General features: G+C 48.9%; 1 pseudogene across 1 annotated transcript; it reads left to right on the top strand.

Annotated features, from left to right (window-relative positions):
- Positions 1–420: 420 nt before the first annotated feature.
- LOC311229421 (E3 ubiquitin/ISG15 ligase TRIM25-like) lies at positions 421–1,935 on the top strand (annotated as a pseudogene). The gene has a single exon. The product of its transcript is annotated as an E3 ubiquitin/ISG15 ligase TRIM25-like (transcript).
- Positions 1,936–5,522: the final 3,587 nt, after the last annotated feature.

The following is a 5,522-nucleotide window of genomic DNA, read 5'->3' as shown; positions in this document are numbered from 1 at the left end:
CTAGGGAGATAAAATAATAGAAATAATATTAAATAATGTAGCTGCAGTATGTATGATAAACCAGTATGTACTGTATGATAAACCAGTATACTGTATGATAAACCAGTATGTACTGTATGATAAACCAGTATACTGTATGATAAACCAGTATGTACTGTATGATAAACCAGTATGTACTGTATGATAAACCAGTATACTGTATGATAAAGCAGTATACTGTATGATAAACCAGTATGTACTGTATGATAAACCAGTATGTACTGTATGATAAACCAGTATGTCTCCTGACCACAGGATCACGCTGCCACCATGTTGGTCCCCGTCTTCACCCTGAAGTTGAAGCCCCTCCCACCCACACGATCAGAGTTCACTCTTCCTGAGAAAACAAAACTTAGAGTGTCGTTGTCTTTGTAGAATAAAATGGCACAGCAAGTTCTGTACCGGGACCAGTTCTGCTGTTGTATCTGTCAGGATGTACTGAAGGATCCGGTAACTATTCCCTGTGGACACAGCTACTGTATGGGCTGTATTAAAGACTGCTGGGATCACGATGATCAGAGGGGGATCTACACATGTCCCCAGTGCAGGGAGACTTTTACTCCGAGGCCTGTTCTGAAGAAAAGCAACATGCTGGCTGAAGTGATAGAACAACTAATGAAGACAGGACTCCAAGCTGCTCCTCCTGATCACTGTTATGCTGGACCTGCAGATGTGACCTGTGATGTCTGCACTGGGAGAAAGCGGAAAGCCCTCAAGTCCTGCCTGGTATGTCTGACCTCTTTCTGTGAAACTCACCTCCAGCCTCATTATACTGTAGCTCCGTTAAAGCAACACAAGCTGGTCAAAGCCTCCACACGGCTTCAGGAGAAGTTGGAGAACACCTGCTCTCGTCAGCAGAAAGTCCAGGAGAGAGAGAAGCGACTCAAAGAGGCCCAACAGGCTGTTGATTCTCTCAATCGCTCCGCTGATAAAGCAGTGGAGGACAGTGAGAGAATGTTCACTGAGCTGATACGCTCCTTGGAGACGAGGCGCTCTGAGCTGAAGAAGGTCATCAGAGCCCAACAGAGGACCACAGTGACTCAGGCTGAAGAACTGCAGAAGAGACTGGAGCAGGAGATAGCGGACCTGAGGAGGAGAGACACTGAGCTGGAGCAGCTCTCACACACAGAGGACCACATCCACTTTCTACAGAGTCACCCCCCCCTCTCCAGTCCCAGTGAGTCTACAGACTTACCCAGCATCGGTGTCCTTCCTCTCCTGTACTTTGCAGATGTGACTGAGGTCATGTCTGAGCTGAGAGACAAACTAGAGGACGTTCTGAAAGAGCAGTGGCCCAGAATCTCAACAACAGTGAATGCAGTTAATGTTTTACTGCCACCAGAGCCCAAGACCAGAGCTGACTTCTTACAATATTCCTCTCAGATCACACTGGACCCAAACACAGCAAACACAGAACTGTCTTTGTCTGAGGGGAACAGAAAAGCAACATATGTGTATCAAAAGCAGTCATATCCTAATCACCCAGAAAGATTCATTGAATGCCCTCAGGTTCTGGGTAGAGAAGGTCTGACTGGACGCTGTTACTGGGAGGTGGAGTGGAGGTGGAGGGGTTTCTGTAGCAGCCTCCTACAAAGACATTAGTAGAACAGGCACCTGGGATCACTCTGGATTTGGATACTTTACCAAATCCTGGGCTTTAGAGTGCTCACAAAGTGATTACTACTTAGACACAATAACAAGAGGATCACAGTACCGGGCCCCCGGTCCTCCAGAATAGGAGTGTACCTGGATCACAGGGAAGGTACTCTGTCCTTCTACAGCGTCTCTGACACCATGACCCTCCTGCACAGAGTCAACACCACATTCACTCAGCCTCTCTATCCTGGACTTTATGTATATCACTCTGGGAAGGCTGAGTTTTGTGAGCTGAAGTAGAGATCAGTGACATTCACAGCTCCTCTTTAAATTGATCTTGAAGATGCTGAGTTGTGAAAGATGAGGTCATTAGGAGTTACATTCACTCAGTCACTCTATCATTGTTCTGAGGGACACAGTTTATAGCCTACCGGGGTAAAGTTAGTTTGATTGGATATTTGCATATTCACATATTTGATTCCCATCTTCAATACCTCTGTTCCTTTGCATGTGGGGAAGTCAAACTCTTTATTTTCATACTCTGGGTAGGTTGGACAACAATATGCAACAATTGTATTTGTATTTGATCACCTTTGGTTATTTTGGTCATTACTGTGGGATTTGGGTCTGTCTCTTCGCTTAGGAAGAATGACCATTCATTGAATATTGTGCATTTTGTCTTTTGTTCTTTTATTCTTACTAAATAAACGTGGACATCTAAACCTGCATGTGGATATTTGATATTTGATAGACCCTACTGTCTCTCTAGAAGCTCATACTGGCTGCATATCTTTCTAGTGTCTATCTAGAAGCTCATTGGTTTGTAAATGTACTATTTTTAGTTTTGAATGTATGTCATGTAATCTGTATATTGGCCTGGCGAATGATGTGTTATCGTTTTATTAATTGTGATACTGCACACGATAACCATTAAATATAAGGATGTTGAATACAAGGTGTAGTGGTTTAAGCCATATAGTCAGTTTGAAGGTTACTTATGTTACACTGAAAAACTAAATATTTTCATATTCTCTTTTTTATATTTTTACAAAATATTGATGTACGTTGCTCAAAGAAGTTATTGTTTCAAATGTTTTTTTATTAACCATTTATTATAGATTCAGCAAGTCTTCTTTTAAACAACAACAACAACATATACATATAATAAAAACATCAAGAAGAGGGGCGGCTGAGTGGCGCAGTGGGCAAGGCGCTCGCCACTAACGCAGGAGATGCTGGTATCGAGCCCAGCTCTCGGCGTTGCTACCGGCTTGGCCGGCCGTCATACTAACACAATTGGCAGTGTTAGTGGGTGGGAAAGCCGGTGGGTGGGGATTGGACGTTGTGGACAGCGACTCCTACAGGTCGGTTGGGTGACGCCGGTGCGGCGGAAACAGGAAGTATCGGGGGCAGCGTGACCCTCCCACGCGTTACTCCTCGCCACTGAGAGTTCGAGCTGCTGCGGTGAAAAGATGCGACAGGCTGCCTCCTTGTGTACCAGAGGGGATACATGATGCAAGGCTTCTATCCTCACTACAGCCGACCAGTGGGAGGCATAGTCTAGCAACGTTCAAGACAGGGGAGGGAAGAATTGGAAATACGAAATTGGGATGGGAGAAAAATAGAAAATGGGGAGAAAAAGTGGATCAAAAAAATAAAAACATCAAGAAGAAAAGAAAGAAACTGTGAAAAGAATAAACAGCAGGCAGCTGTCTTAAGCCTGTGTGACCTCTAGCTTTTCTCTCATGTGGTTCATAAATGGACTCAGAACTGAGTCTTGGAGCTCCTCCGACCTGCACACTTCAGCATCGTTTTCAACTCTAAGTCATTTTCATTTAACACTATTGAATTTCAATGGTAATTCATGACCGTTTCATATTTTTCCTTAAACATGTAAACGGATATTTGAGAAGCTAATTGCTGCTAATTGGAGGGAGGATATCGATAGGTTATGTAGATAACCTAGTTATATTAGTATTGGCTAAGCGTCCCGCTCTGAGCCTTACAAGATACTTCTATCTCCTGTGATACCTAATGTATCTCCCACGAACAAAAACACATGCACCCCACCTGTATGGGGCCCCGCCCCTTATGGTGGTACCACCCATATAACCATGACTCTGGTCATGAAACACCCTTCCTCGCCAAAAACCCGTCCCAGGAAAAGACCCCTCAAGAGGGAACTCAGGGCGCGCAGAGCGGGACGCTTAGCCAATACTAATATAACTAGGTTATCTACATAACCTATCGTTATATTTCGTATTGCATCGCGTCCCGCTCTGAGCCTTACGAGATAATGGGGAAGAGCGGGCGCGAGACCCGACAGATGTACCCCCTGAGGACCCGTAAGCCCACATCAAGGGGTGCGGGGAGCCCTGTCACCCCATCCTTCCTAACGAAGGGGGGGCGCAGTCAACTCCACCTGAATGCGAACAAGAGGGAGCCAGAACCCCTTGAACACACCGTACAGGCGGAACCACGTGTGACTCAACACACTGCGGCCCATACCCATACACTCCTGCTACCCGACCAAAGGACGGGAAGCAGGAAAGGCCACAGACCCCAGAACCGCCTGGGAGACAGAACCCCCGGTCATGTCCATGAGGTAAAACCTTACAAAGGGGCCCGGTGAGGACCATGAAGCTGCAGCACAGATGTCCTCCACCGAGGCCCCACCCAGGAGAGCGGCAGAGGCAGCCACCCCACGAGTGGAGTGCGCCCTGACGCCCCCAGGGGGATCCTGCCCAGCCAACGTGTAGCAGAGGGCAATACCCTCGCACAACCAATGGGACAGGCGCTGCTTCGACAGTGCCTTACCAGCACGAGCCCCACCGTAACAGACAAAAAGCTGGTCGGTAACCCTGAAGTCCTGAGTACGGCTGAGGTAAATCCCCAAAGCACGGACTGGACATGACAGGTGAAGGCCCGCATCTAACTCACTAGTGTGAGGAGGAGGACGAAAAGCCTGAACCACAATATCCCGGGAGCGGAAGGAACTCCGGATATTCTTAGGCACGAAAGCAGGATTAGGTCGCAGAGTGGCACCGCAATCGGTCCGAAAAGACAGGCACTCTGGACGTACCGAGAGAGCACAGAGCTCACCCACGCGTTTAGCGGAAGTGACAGCCAGTAGGAACGTGGTCTTGAAAGACAGCCGTCCCAACGGCGCCTGCTCGAGCGGCTCAAACGGGGCCAAGGACAACCGACCGAGGACCAATTGAAGATCCCAAGTCGGAGCCAAGGAGCGTTGCACCGGCTTAACGCGTCGAGCGCCAAGCAGGAAACGCTTCACAAGAGGGTGGCTGAACAAAACAGTCCCCTCAAAACCCTCATGACAGGAGGATATAGCTGCCGCATATACCCTCACTGTCGAAGCCGACAGCCTACCAAGAAGAGACTGGAGATAACCCAGAACAGCATCCAGGGGGCAGGAGACTGGGTCCCAGCCCCCCCCCTTACACCATTCTTGGAACGCACGCCACCTGCCCGCGTAAACCGCGACAGTGGAGGGAGCATGCGCACACCGGATGGTATCAACCACTGCGGGATCCATCCTCTCCAGACTCACCCTCCCACCAGCCACACCACCAGGCGTTGACCCAACACCGGAGGCTGGACAAGCACTCCGTTGTGCTGCGAGAGGGCCGTCGCTGACCACGGAATGACCCAAGGAGGAGCGACCAGAAGCTGGATTAAGACCGGGAACCACACTGACGTGCCCCGGTCCGGCGCGACCAGGATCACCGTCCTGCGCTCCCTCCGTATCCGCTCCAACAGCTGACTCAACAGCTGTACAGGAGGGAAGGCGTACAGAAGACCGGGCGGCCACGAAAAGGTCGAGAAGGCATCCACCCCCAAGGGGGGATGATCCGCTCGACTGAGCGAGA

This window comes from Notolepis coatsorum, assembly GCF_963971535.1.
Source record: "Notolepis coatsorum genome assembly, chromosome: 6".
Classification (NCBI taxonomy): domain Eukaryota; kingdom Metazoa; phylum Chordata; class Actinopteri; order Aulopiformes; family Paralepididae; genus Notolepis; species Notolepis coatsorum.
This window is presented reverse-complemented; position numbering and strand designations above follow the sequence as displayed.